This window comes from Ischnura elegans, chromosome 6 (genome assembly GCF_921293095.1).
Source record: "Ischnura elegans chromosome 6, ioIscEleg1.1, whole genome shotgun sequence".
NCBI classification, from domain to species: domain Eukaryota; kingdom Metazoa; phylum Arthropoda; class Insecta; order Odonata; family Coenagrionidae; genus Ischnura; species Ischnura elegans.
In genome coordinates, this window is record NC_060251.1 from 64,605,299 (window position 1) to 64,620,281 (window position 14,983).

General features: G+C 40.6%; 1 non-coding gene across 1 annotated transcript; it reads right to left on the bottom strand.

The window, feature by feature from the left end:
• Positions 1-6,257: 6,257 nt before the first annotated feature.
• Positions 6,258-6,329, bottom strand: Trnad-auc. The gene has a single exon. It is a non-coding gene; the product is annotated as a tRNA-Asp (tRNA).
• Between the last annotated feature and the right edge of the window lie 8,654 nt (positions 6,330-14,983).

A 14,983-nucleotide genomic window follows, 5' to 3' on the forward strand; every position in this document is an offset into this window, starting at 1 on the left:
CTGTGCCTCATGCATGCATTGGTAACCTCAGACGATGTAAAACTCATATCTACTCGTATAGAAACTAGGTCCCTGTGACGTCACGTGGAGTGGCATCGCATGGGCCCCAATCTGGCCTTTTTCAAATGAGGATAAAATCGACCCTTGCCATTGGTCTAAACCGGTATTTCTAAAACCAAATAATTTGTATATTATGAATACACTAATGGTGGGTAAGGAATCGCAATCAATGCCTTTCGTTTTCTTTGATGAAGGAAACTACCCTATTGCCACAACCAGGGTGACTTCGTTAGTGTTTCTGTGGAGAGGGTGATTTGAAAGCCAACGAAAAAAGGCGTGAATAAATAGCCAAGAAAGTTTTTTTAACAGGCTATGGGAGAAAATTTTAAATAATATATAAATTTTATTCGGGAATTAACCAAGTCAACCAGCAACTTAATTTAAGTAACTATTATATAAATAATTTATCCGAAGCATTCATTCAAAACAAATGTATTTCATTTATAAAAAATTCACTCATTTCAAATTCATCATGAATAACAGAGCTAAATCAGTATTAAACTCCACGGGTTTTCATTTAGATCGCATTTTGGCTATAAATTTGATGTTTTTCAGATAAAAGAAAAAAAATTCGTGGGAATACAATATTGTTCGTGAGATATAATTTCGGTAAAACAAGTTGAGAATAATCTTTTCTGTTTCAGGGGAGCATGTATGTTGCATGTGATTTAAAATAAAATGTAGGAATATCCTAGAAATAAAATTATCCTCCAGGACCAATGAAATAAAAAGGTAGCATAACTAGACCCATGTGGTTACATAAAATCTTGATAAAAGCTGTAGTCTCAGTGAAAGGAAATTGAAAAAAATTCTGCGGAAAACATCAAATGAGAGGCATGAATCATGCATGAATCTAAAAAATAAAATGTATCAAATAATGATTTGCGAAAAAGAAAGGATAGGCCAGCATAAAAATAGAAAGAGGGGATAAAATTAAATGTTAATATGTTTTTTTTATTTATGGAATCGGAAGTCATATCAAAGATTGTATATTATAATTAAATATTAACAATTAAAATTTTAAATAATTACGTGCTCAAAGTAAGTCAACCTATTATATTCACCAACAGACTTTTAAATTACATTTTTCAACAAAGTGGCATCGACCTTCTAATTCGGTAGGAGTAGGCATAGTTAAACTTCCGCGCATGGACAAGAATTCGACATAGAGAAGGTTCGTAATTTCTTGTGACAATTTTCATAATTTTTACTTCAGTGAAATAATTGAAGATAATATTTTTATCGCTATTTTAAATGGCTATCTCAAAATATTTCAAGGTGAAATTTTAAGTACTTCTATTCGGCAATTTATGTAGTTTTAAAATTCTAAATTTTTACCTCCGAGAAATATTTCCTTTTACTCTTCTGCAGAGTTAAGAATTTACCCCTGTGGTCTAGTGACCTTTCTGTTATCTATCGCTCATCTTACCAGTTTGAAACATCTCCATTCACGAGGTTGTCGTCCCTAGCTAGATACACCTACAAAGCATTCGAGATAAGTATCATAAAAATATTTCATCAAATATTTTCTACACCCTCATCCGCAAGCTGCATTTATCTTTTTTCTTAGATGCCACATTTGTAGTCAGGAAGGAATATGGTGGTTTCATGGACGAATTACATCACAAAAAAACACATTTAAGAAAAATCATGCGCGAATTCTCGTGCATTTTTTTTTTTGTAATGGAATGTCTTTCTCTCTATGTGCCATCAATTATCAGCACCCGCCTGTGATGCTTAGGTACCAATCATTATTCGAGATAAAAAAAAGATGGGTCTATTAAAAGAAACTTTCCTCTCCGAGAATCTAACCACTAACGATTGAAATTCCATCTCAAGGTGATATGTGGTCGAATAGTTTTAAACGTATCGGCGGCATAGGACCTTTCTTATACAAAGGTGGAAATATTCATGAAAGGACATTTTTCCCCTTTTTACATGGTGAAGTTAAAGTTAGCAGTAAATTGGAATTTCTTGTTCCAACATGAAATTTTATTAATTATTCACCCATGAATATATTAATTTTTCAATTCACTTGCACCTTTTAAGTGAGAGGAATAGTCTCATGCCGTTTTATAGCAAAGGTAGATTGGTTTTTGTTACTTTTTGACCATAGAATCACATTCAGCACATTTCCACAGCATTCTGTGCGGCAGTTTTGCGTTTTTCAAATAAATGTCACATTCCCATTTCTAGCCAATGAATGTGGTGATCAGGAAAGGGTTACGGTCTCACACTGGAAAATCGCACGATGGTATTTTAACGCCTTGATTCCCATGAGCAGTGGGAAATCAAGGCCAGTGAAGACAGAAGGCTAGTAAAGAGAGTAAAGACTGTTAAAAGATATGGAATTCTAAACATTTTCCCTGATAATATCCATTTTACCCCAAAGTACCGGATGAGATTGGGATATTATTAAAGTAGATTATAGAAGTCATTTTTCCGTGTACAATACGAGACCATAATACCTGCAATTGTTTATCTCTATGATAGCTTGTTTTGGACTAGATAAAAAAGCCTCTGCATGTATCGTCAATAACTTAGTATGTTTGTAAATACTAACTACCTGCATAAATATTTGGTAAGTTAAATCTCATGCATGAATCACTTACTATGCTAACTTTTCGTTACTTCTATTACCAACTAGTAGTTTTATTCATATGGTAGCATGTTTGTGTCCTTAGCACTGTCCTCATAACTGGTCGGAGCGCGTGTCGTTGTCCGATGTCCGGAAAGCTTGCGCATATCTGATTAAGGTCAGGGTGAGTGTGGCACTGCTGCATGCGTGGTGTGCAATCACCCCATGCCACACACCCTGGTGGTGGCTTGCACGGTATCCCGTAGATGTAGATGAAAACATTCTTCCTCGATCCCTCCTTCCCCTTCTCACCCTTTCTACCCTTCTCCTCGTTTTATCACCGTTGTATCCATGTAAAATGCCATCACCCATAACCAGTATCAGTCTAAGCCTTTACAGTAAAAAAGATAGATTCAGAATATTGTTTTTCCACTATCAATTAGAGACTATAAAAGCCGAACACCCTAGAGGTGGCTCGCTGGGTATTATATAGGCATAAACTATTTTTACCATTAAGTTAATTTAGGAGGAAATATAAGATACCTTTTTGCATTATTTAATTTCGCATAGCAATATCTTCGACGTAAATATGTCTGTCAAGATCTTGAAGCAATGCGCGACTATTTTTTTTTACCAATTCTTGAGCGAACTTTTGCTCACGGCTCGACATGTCTGCCGGACGCTACGAGGCCACCAAAATGCCACAGATTTCGAATATTCTTCACTGCCTCGCATCCACTACAAAGTACAGACTCGACCTCCGCTCAAGTGACATATCAGCAGGGCGGGTGTTTAGGCATTCATTGGGTTCATGATCCGCCCAAGTTTATTCTGCGGCGGTAACAAGGTGCTGAGCAGTGGTTTTATTCCTGCACTGGGGACATCGGTGACAGGCGGTAATCCTGGTCCATCCTCAGGAGCAGGATGCCTCTGTCTCCCCCTCAATCTCTTGAGGAAGCGGTCCCTGTGGCCATTGTCCGAAATCTGGAGAGAGAACCGCACCTCGAATACCCCTCCGCCAACCGACACGAGCATACTCATCCCCACGGAGGACTGTTTGGTTTCCTTCTGCATTTGCCACCGACGACGACGTGATGTCCAGGGTCCACGGGGCCCCCCCTCCCGTCTCTCCTCCCCAAAAATCCCTAGCAGAGGAGGAGGAAGGAAAAAAAACGGAAAAAAGAGGACCAGCTGAGGACGAAATGGCGCACCTGCTCCCTGCTTCAAGGGTCAACCCTCCCCCTCCACGTGCGCCGGAGAATGTCCGAATGTCCACTGGAGCTATATCGTTCAGAATGAATCGTTCCAAGTGAACCATTCATGGGCGAGAATCTAATGAATTGAATCACTTTTAAATTCGTCTACACCTATGTAATACCCTGCGAGTCACCTCTAGGGTGTTTGGCATACAAATCACGAGCACGCAAGAGGATCCCTACATGCACACCACATGCAGCTATGAGTTACAGTATACAGTAAACAGTTACAATTACATTAAACTGCAGCTATGAGTTACAATATATTTTAATCTATTTGATAGGTTTTGCATATTGAGAATATTGGAACTAAGATTTTATCATACGTAAAAATGTACTGAGGCAAGTCACCCATACATCTCCAGCTAAAGTCATATGTCAATGAAAAATGCTATGAGTTTCAATATATTTGGTCATAAAAATCTCATGCATATTTACAAAATATAAGTCCACATCCATTCTCCTTATTTGATCAGCGATGTAATTATGTAAAATGCCATTACACAGAACCAGCACCAATCTAAGCCACTACATTAGTTGTGCAATTGAGTTAATTTAAGTTTAAACATACGAAAACCTTTTGCCTTATTTAACTTTGCCATAAACCATATCTTCCACCGGAATATGTCTGTTAGGACCGAGGAATGATGCGATATTGTTTTTTTTTACCAATTCTGTGGTGAGCTTGAGCAAGCTTGCAAGTAGGTCCACATTCATGCTAAAGCAAAACATGCCAACGGTTAGTAATGCCTATAGCAAATGCATGCAAGGGTAGAACAATGGAAAAATAAAAACGTACGCTCTAGCGAGTGACACGATTAATTTTATAAATCGAGAAGCCGTTGCCATTCTGTCAAACAGCAGCTATGAGTTTCAATATATTTTAATCTATTTGATAGGTTTTACATGCTGAGAATATTGGAACTAAGATTTTATCATACGTAAAAATGAACTGAGGCAAGTCACCCGTACATCTCCAGCTGAAGTCATATGTCAATGGAAAAGGCTATGAGTTTCAATATATTCGGTGAACTTACAGATCGCCTGTATTCGTGAACTTGGTAAAAACAAATCTAGAATAATCTTTACTGTTACAGTGGAGCATGAATACTAAGTGTGATTTAAAATGAACGATAGAAATGTTCTCGAAATAAAAATATCCTCCGGTACCAATGCAATAAAATGCAAATAAACTAAACGCATGACAGTATGTAAAATCATGAAGAAAGCAGTGGCCGAAATAAGAATCAACACCCTGTTTCGCACTACTACATCTTCATAATACGCTGCAAGCCGTCGCTACGGTGTTTGGCAGGGAGTAATCAATCACCAGCATACAAGAAGATTCCCTCATGCACACCGTAAGGTCATAAAAATGTTACGCATACTGAAAAATTACACTTCCACATTCATGAAAAGTCAAAACTGCTATACTATCCCTGCAGGCAATATATGCCGATAAAGCTAGAACACACAAAAAACGCTGTTAGAAATACAAAGGCAATTCAGAAAAATGCATTAAGAATGCATTAGTTAGTAGGTTATACTCAGTGCTGTAGTTGGGAAAAAAATTTAGACGGCACTCACCAAACTTTGCCCACAGCTGAACGTGTATTATATGTCCGGCCGCGATTGAAATGTCAAATTCCAACTCTTATATTAGTTCCAAGTTGTGCCACGAGATAACTCTGAACAAATAAATAATCATTTGGGATTTTTCTTTCTGAAGTCAGTTGGACAATTTACAGTAGGGCTATTTTTTAAAAGATATTTTTTAAACCGAATTCCTTGCCAGACCTGTGGGAAGAACTACATCGGCGAAACAGGCAGATCGGTTAAAACACGTCTAGAGGAGCACGAGAGAGCAATTCGACTGGGGCAGTCAACGAAGTCCGCAGTAACCGAACACGCAGCACTGGGCCACACAATCGACCTTAAGGAAGCAAAAATTGTGGCGAGAGTGAAAGGCTTTAAACAGAGACTCGTAAGAGAAGCAATAGAAATATCTAAAGAGGAGAAAAACAACTTTAACAGAGACACTGGCCTTAAAATCAGCCGTACTTGGCAACCCGTAATCGGCAAAGATAATCGACAACCTACTCCTCCAACCTCTCACTCCCCTCCCCCCACCACCTGACACGTATACCTATATATACCAATTTTAAATCCCACCTCTTCAGATTCCCTTGAGAAAGCGACCAGCATCGGTCGGGAAACGTTGGGGCCACCCAAAATCTGACGCGGCGACATAGCCCAAAAGTTTTAATTCAACATGAAAGTTTATTTACTATACCTAGTCCGCCTGCGTAGTTGAAATATCCATTGTAAATTTTTTTTAATTGTATGAGATTGAGAAAATAATCCTCCCCGGCGGGGAATCGAACCCCGGTCTCCCGCGTGATAGGCGGGGATACTGACCACTATACTACCGAGGATGTGATACAAAATGACGAATTTTAAGAGCCAAATGTATACCTCGCTGTAGCGATCGCGGTGTCGGGTCGGTGACGCTCACGCGAATTCTATGCTTTTTCCCCATCCCGCAAAAGTGCTTAACGCCGCTAAAGAAGTTTTCACTTCAAAAAACTGAAGTCTTAATCTATTACGTCCTACCGCCTATCGCTCTTATTTTATTAATATGATCTGATCTACCGTAGTATGTTGGCGTTCGTTGATTCGGAGCTATTGAATAGCCGAATGATGAACCTGATCATATGAACCGAATCATCGGCATGAACTGGAATCCCCCACCTCTACGGCCCCTATTCCACCTCCTGCTAGCCCATCGCGACGCGGCGGCAGACAGCCTTTGGCGGGCGACCGACGCGTGCGGCACGTCCTGTGCAAGCGTTCATATCTCCGGAGTCGATCTCAGAACGAAAGAGGAGGGAAGGTTTTGACTGATTGCTACCAGGAGAGGCAAGAGGTTGATTTGCCGAGAGGAAGTTTGGACGTATCTGAAAAGGGACATCGCAGAGAATTCAGCGAAGTGGAATCCTACGGACGATCAAACGCATATTATTCCGATACAGCCATCTGTCGAAAGAGAAGAAAATTCACTCCGGCTTGTTATTTAGTCACTTTACTTTTAAATCCAAAAGGAGCGTTGAGATGCTTAGGAATTCGTCTCGATCTTAGCATCAGGTTATTGACTTTATTTCTGACTATTTCTCGGAAAACGATTTGCTTTCCACATTCAAGGCGTGTTTACCTCACCGTATCAGATTTCACTCTGCATTGAATTGACCGGTGCACCGCTGACCGCGGCGTTCAGGCTCAACAATTAAGTTTAGATGTCGTCTGATTGGCTGATGCTCGAAATTCGAACATCGAATACAAAATTTAAGGTGGTAGGGGTGACAATTTAAAGATTTTTTCCCATGAACATGAAGTCGCAACTGCTACGTGTATTCCATGTATTCAATAAATGTTTGTGTTGCCATAGGTCAGTAACTAAGGAGTTGCGACCCCATGTTTATGGACAAAAAACACTTAATATTAGTCTATTAGTATTAGAATTCTATTAGTAATAGATTACGAGCCGACACCGAATGTTCACGTTGAATCACTGATTGAGTGAGAAGAATGATAATAGGCGTTTTTGGTATTTTAAAAATGGGTGAGATTAATACTTACTACGGACATCATTACCATTCATGCTCATTTTTAACTGCAAAGTGCATCCAAAAATATTTTACGTGCCCATAGGTAAGTAATTAAGGAGTTGCGACCCCATTATGTTTATTGACAAAAAATACTTAAAATTGTCTCCCCTACCACCTCCTGAAGTATTGCAGATTCCTCCTGTGACACCCTGCAGGTGCAAGAATTCGATTCCAAAATTCCATCTAAAATTAACGGTCATAGTAAAAATTGAGCACCATAACGCACACTCCAATTCTTCACATCTTATTTTTTCATTAAATCTGATTATGTTATATCACCCTAAAATCTCATATTCAATTTCTTTGTGGGGCAGTACACACGTGCGCACATAAGTATTCCAAAGATAATTCAGCCCGTTCACGAGCAGGAGCAAATTGAAGGAGGGTTTAATTTTTATAGAGAATCGGAGTTAATGCCTTGAGTTAGTGATACAAGAAAGTGACTGTAAAATCCATGGCCCTCTGTAACACTGTTTTTGAAAATAGTCGCTCATTACTGTCTGTATTATTGAAGTGTAGACACTATACATCCTTTACGTGTAAGGCTATCAGCATCTTTCGTTACATTCAATCTTCTAATGTGTTACATTATTGAAATAAACGGTTGCAATTTTCCACGATTATAAAATTGATTCCGACCAAGTTTTTGATTTCACTTCATCCATTGCTTTCTGTCGCATCAATGATACACCATTGCCCCAGCACCAAATGTTTTCGCGTCTTTTTTCAGCATAGCTCACATACTAAAATAGAACAATGCGAAAGATGGAATTGGGATCTCAAATTACAAGAAAAATGATAGCAATCACCGGAATACGTTTTACGAGCATAATACAGGAACGCTATAAAAATGTGCCTCTCTAAGAAATCGCAGAATACTCTACTCTGTGCCTGCCTTTTGCATTTAAATTGATGGTTTCTTTTGACCCTTTGCATAAGCCAATACGGCAGATATTAAAACAGTTTGCAGATTTAGAGATAGTCTTGTCAGTTTTACAGACCCATTAGAACAACTCGGGTTGGAATCACTGTCAGTCCGTGTATGGAAACTACACTTACCTATTACGTATATTTCAGAACAGCTAATTTACCGAAGAAGTTAGTCCTATCTGACGAACGACAACGCAATTCGGTAGATCAGATTATAAATATAAAATAAGAGAGATATACTGAAGGAAAAAATATATTTAGAATCTCGTTTTTTCTGCGATAAATAAGAGACTATAACGGTAGAGTTGGGACTTATTAGTAGGTTAGTTCACTTGTAGTTAAGCCTACTAACTTGCTTGCATGTTTCTGAATTTTCTTAGCATTTCGAACATCATTTTTTTGCTTTATAGGCAGATTGCCTCGATAAATAGCATATAGAATAATCCCATAGCTTATGTGTCATAGGTAGCGTGTATGTTTCATAGTGCATGTTCGTGGAAGTAAACTTTAATTCCCAATCCCATGCATGGTGTTGTGCATGGGATGTTGGTAATGCCAAAAACCTCGCGCTGTAGGTGGCTTGCAAGGGAAGATGAGATGTAAATTGACGGTTTCCTTTCACCCCTTCCCATACGCCAATACAGCAGCTAGCGAAGAAGCATGTAGATATTGCATGGCTATCACGATATCCGAATCGATACATCGTAATATCTTACAGTACAACCCCAAGCCCTCATATCGTCGATAACCCTCACTCATCCTCTATCCCGGAGGCCACAGTTTGCCCAAGCGGGACCCCTCTCTCTCCCTCCCTCCCTCATTCTCGCATTCACCCTGCCCAGTGGCTTTTTAGCGCACTCTCACCCCAAATCGCCCAAAAACGACGCGGGGCGAGCCATCAGTTTGTCGTGGAAGGGATGGGGAGGCAGGTCGAAGTGAATGGGGGGGAGAGGAGGAAGCAAAAAAAAATGGGAAACGTCTTCCAACGGTTAAGAGCGTGCGCGGCGAGAGAACTTTGTCCTCGAGCCATTCAAAACCCCAAGGGCGCACCCACAGCGATCCCCCTCTCCCTTGATACTAAAAACCCCTCCGATCACAACCAACCCTGCCCTCCACACACTCCCCGTGACCCCTGCAGATCCTTTCCGGAAAAACGGAAAAAGCGAAAAGGCGAGATTTTTGAATCCCCGCTTGCCCTCCATCAATCCTACGCTTTCTGCGTCCCCTTCCGATGGATTGAATGGGAATGGTCGCGACCCCATGCGGAGGACTAGGGAACTAAAACCTCCCTAAGCATTTCGAAGCCTTCCCACTCCACGGGACTGGAGCTAAAATGGGAATGATTGCAAAATAAGGCCTCAATGGGAGGTGAGTTGGCCCGTGCCCAGACTCGACACTCGCGTCTCCTGGTCGCGCAGCTGGGATGGATACGGTAAGGGAGCGAGACGAGTCAGCTATGTAGATATCTCTAATCAAAATGGTTGTGAATGAAGAAAACTAATCCAGTAAATGCGGAGATGAATATTTTTCAGAAGGTGTCAAAAAAACGTAAATATTTACTTTCAATGCGAAGTGTCTGTAAACCCTATTTAAAATTATTTCTTGATAAAAGCTTTCGCGACTCATGATGATTAATGAACGACATACGCGTGTATACCGCGTGGTATATCGGAATTTGCCCCGACGTTTCGTGACCGACTGCTGGTAACTTTATCAAGGGAATGGTGATTACCATTCCTTTGAAGATATGACCAACAGTCGGCCACGAAACGCCGGGATAAAATCCGATACACCACGCGGCATACACCCGTAAGTCACTCTTTTAACCTATTTTTGAGAGTTTTATCTTGGTAACTGGTGAAAATTTATTTTACGTTCCCTCGGGATCATTACCAATTCATCAGAGCATTAAAAAGATTTTTATGCTGCTTTGAATGAAGAATAGACTCGATTTTTTAACGCTCGGAATAAAGAACCTCCACTTCATAAGCTATTATTTCAAGAACACGCCTCCATGTAATAATATGGGAGTACATACAATAGAAAATCGGAATCAAATGAATGTACAGCCCAGAGCATACTTTCGTAAAATCCGATTTATCCCCAAAACATATTATCTAAGAAATTTCTGCTATTTTCGTCATTTCAGGTCCTTGAGAAAATATAAATACGCAACAGCGGCGAAAGGGTGCTGTTGGCACCTTATATCTACGCGCATTGTTGATTCCACGCACTTCTAGTAAGCCCTACTCAGGAAAATATCTCGAAACAAAATGAAATAGAGATTAAGAAAGGATTGTTTCAAAAACCGTTATTTCCCTTATCAATCAATCAGGGCTTGTACTTTGTACTTAAGAGGAGTAGCAAACAGGAAAAAAATAGTTCTAACTTGCTGAATTTCGAAAAAAAAAACATTTATGCGGGCAATTTTTGCAAAATTCGTTCGACTTTGAGGCCATGTAATTTGTTTTAAAAAAAAGTAACCCATGAAAAACAGTTTGCGTCAAAACATGCACTTGTGAATTGACTAAAAGTGCGAATTTTCGAATTCCGTACTCAAAAAATACTGTTTTTGAGGTTTTGTCCAGCTTTTTTCGATTTCAGCCCACTGTGCGCCGCCGCGATGAGAGCCCGACGACGCCTCCAGGGGATGGAAAGGGACGGAGGGAATACGACAGGGAAATCATAACGCCGTCATTGGGGCAACGTTGGCCACTACTAGCGAAATGATAATGTAATGTTTCTACGGAAAGGAAAGATTTTCCTATGGAGAAGAAAAATCCTAAGATTTTCTATAGATAATATAATAATCCAAATGATAACATCCACTAACGTCTCTTGAGTTGAGGAGGTTATGCATGTATTAAAATATAATATTTAATGATATCATCCATTTAAGCTTCCTGATTTGGGAGGTGCTGAAATAATAATATGCACTGCGTTAGGAAAAGTGGCAAAAAAACCACCACCAGGGCAGGAATCTATGAGAAGCAGAATCGCAGAATCTCACTCTATGCTGGAAAAAAATAGACGTCTCATTTCCGGATTCGTCAGATTTGGGGGACCATTTTTTCCGCACGCTGCCGAGGGCAAACGTTCCTCCCGCCCTTTTGGCTCCCTCCGACGACCACCCGTGGAGTCCCAATCTCCATATAATTCAAGCACACGCGCGTGTATTCGCGTGCCGATGCATTATCCCACCCATTCCACCAGTCGACTCCAGCCATCACCTCAACAATAGGGTCGCGAGCACCGGAAAAAAACTTCTGAATATTGGGCGGCGCGTGTCAGACCTTTTTGAAGACCAAAACGGTATTGTTGAAAAAAGCAGGAGGGGAATCTCACCATTACAATCCAGAGTCTACCTTTTTTTGTAGCCCCCTGGGGGAAGTATACCTAACCATTCATAAGTGGCACATCACTCCTCAACTATTATCTTGCCATTCAGTCCTATACAACATCTTTTTTTTTATATAGGTACCTGATATCTCACAGGTCATTAATGTCTCAAGCGATTTTTTTTCAAGCAAGAGTATTTTTTTGGGAATTCCACCTGACTGCGGATCTAATGTTACGTTGCCATAGATTACCTCTTTCTTGAATGCGATATCACCTTGTGAAACTAATTTCAGGTAGTTCTACGGACGAGGTGATACAAATAATCGCTACAAAGGGACGTGTGTGTAGTAAGCGAGAAAGGTGATTGGATAGGATCGGGATAATCGATAGAATAATTAATATAAGGCCATGCACTGAGTTGATGGAGGAAATGGAATTTCGAAAGGGGGCAGGCAGGGCGATTAATGAAACTTACCATGTAAACCTACCCTAAAACGGTGGATCACTTCGTTAAACGTTTGAGGCCGAATGGCAATCCAAGTTTACCACCTAAATATATACAATTTAATACCTCAAGTACATCTTCGGGTCACACTAACAAATCGGAACGTACCGACATATGATCGATGCGTTATACCTCTCCGATGCTGGCGGATAAGGGAAGTAAAACACTATTTTGAAATTAACATGAAATTCGGGGTTATGAAGTTAACAGAGTGAAAGAAATCCTGATATCCTGAGTGATGGTAAATTTAATTTTTTGACTTAGAACAACACTAGGTCCGATAAAAGCAATTAAGAGAGGTGCTGAATAGCATCAGTACGAAATTATTTGCAAAATGAGCTCTTCTAAAATAATCCCGACGTATTTTTCGAAATAAAGTGCTGTCATAACAGGGTTGATATGATAGCTAAAGTGCTATATTCTCATTCCGGGGGCCAGGGTTTATAACCCGGCGGTGAATTTTCAGAGACTCCGATCCCTGCTTGATTACTTAGAGGAAGACACTACAAGTGCAACAGTCCGTCCGTCGGATGGGACGTTTAAGTCGTGGTCCCCTTGGCACCTTTCGCTAATAACAGACTAATGCAGACGCCGAGTTTCTCTCCGCCCTTTCCTTTTTACCCTTCTCTCATGGTGCACATTTAATTCAAGCCTGCGCAGCGCGACTCATGAGGCTCAAGAAGGTTCGAGTCATAAATATTGTCTACCATGAAGCCAATTACATGTGTATCTAAGAATTGCGTCGTGTTGCGACACGAAATAAAATAATTCAAAGGAAGCTTCCCTGTGAAAAAATGAGGAAAAATCAGACGCCGCATGCGTATAAAATTAATTTCATCGCACAGAAATAATACTTTCAGAGAAAATCAATAAAATAATTGTGAAGAGCTGACTTCCGTAAAAGAAATAAGTTGACAGAAATTATGAAAAAAGTACGCAGACGAGAATCGATCGTTGAATCTTGACAAAGAAGTTGAACACCGTCACAACGGGACCATGGCAACATACAAGCAAATAGAATTCTGAAGGGAACTCAACGCCAAGTGCATTAACACCTACCGATCCTTGCTCCGCTAGTGACAAAAGTTGGGAGTGCGCTGGGACCGTGTTCACACTAGGACTGCTGCTACTATCCAGTGGAGCCTCCAGTAGTAATATAAACTCTATGGGTTGAGTGATCGAAGATTCAGAGCCGCTAAAGCGCGAGCCAGGCAACGAAATATCAAGGAGTATTTCCGCGGATGGGACTAAGGAGAGAGAGCCTCATGAGGTCTGTTGCACTATTTATCTCCCCGTCAGAAAGGAAGCGCGGAGTTTTCGGAGTTTTTGAGTGTTGGGTCATTCGAAAAAAGACAGGGGGGGGGGGGGAACGACCCACCTGGTCACCGTCGGGTGCGACTGCAACTCCCCCCGGAAATCCCTGCGGAGGGTCCGATAAAAGGGACTTTTCTCTTCCGCCTTAACCCAGCAAAAAAAAACGGCATCGTACCTGCTTCATAAAGAACACACGCGCTTTGGACGCGCGCTCAGTGAGAGATAGATAGAACTCTACGGGACGACAAAGAAGTTAGTTCGTGGGGGGAGGTATAAGGAGGGATAGACATGAAGCAATACCCCCCTGAGTTGGGCCATGGCAGTGGTAGGTATGGATGATGGTGGTCACCTTAAACACAGCAATGACCCGCACGAGGAGGTCATCGACGGGGAACAATTTTTTTTATGTGCGGACACGATGACAATGCCTGCATCCCCCCTGGCGAAGTAATCCAAAGACTACTCTTGCAGACCCTAAAACATCTCCTCTTCGTACAAAGAAAACTTGGATACTCGTCTCTCCACCAGGTGCAGCGTTAGCAGCGGCGAGAAATAATAAATGTCACACTGTGTGCGTGATTTTTAGGTATCAAGAGCCATAGATTGTATTCATTCCAGTGAAAAGATAAAACTTTTCCATTCATGAATATGAGCAAAAAAGCGAAAGATAAACGTCGCAATTTTCCTCGCGCTTCATGGGAATGAATATTATACATAATTTTAAACATTCACTATCATTAGATATTGTCAGTAATCATAGAAATTCTCTAAACGATCTGTACGTAATTTTTAGGTATGAAAAGCGAAAGATTGTATTCGTGCCAGTGAAAAGATAAAAATTTTCCTAGACATGAAAACGAACAAAATAATGAAAGATAAATTTTGTAATTTTCCACACGCTTCTTAGGAATATTGTTCATGTTAAAGAAACAATTTATAAGAACCTACATCTGGAGTATGCTCCTATACGGAAGTGAGGCATAGACAATGACCGCAGCGGAGAAAGCAAGGATAGAGGCCTTTGAAATGTGGTGCTACAGAAGAATGATGAAAATCAAATGGATCGACCGAGGTGGTAACGAGGAAGTCCTAAGAAGGGTAGGAGAGAAGAGAAGCCTCATGAAAACCTTAATAAGAAGACGGAACAACCTTATAGGCCACATCTTGAGACATGATGGCCTGATGAAGACAATCGTCGAAGGACAAGTGGAAGGCAAGAATGGAAAAGGAAGACCCCGAACAAAATATATGGAACAAGTAAAGAGAGATGTGAAAGAGAAGAAATACGTAGGTGTGAAAAGATTAGCTGATAGGAGAACTGAGGGGAGAGCTGCGT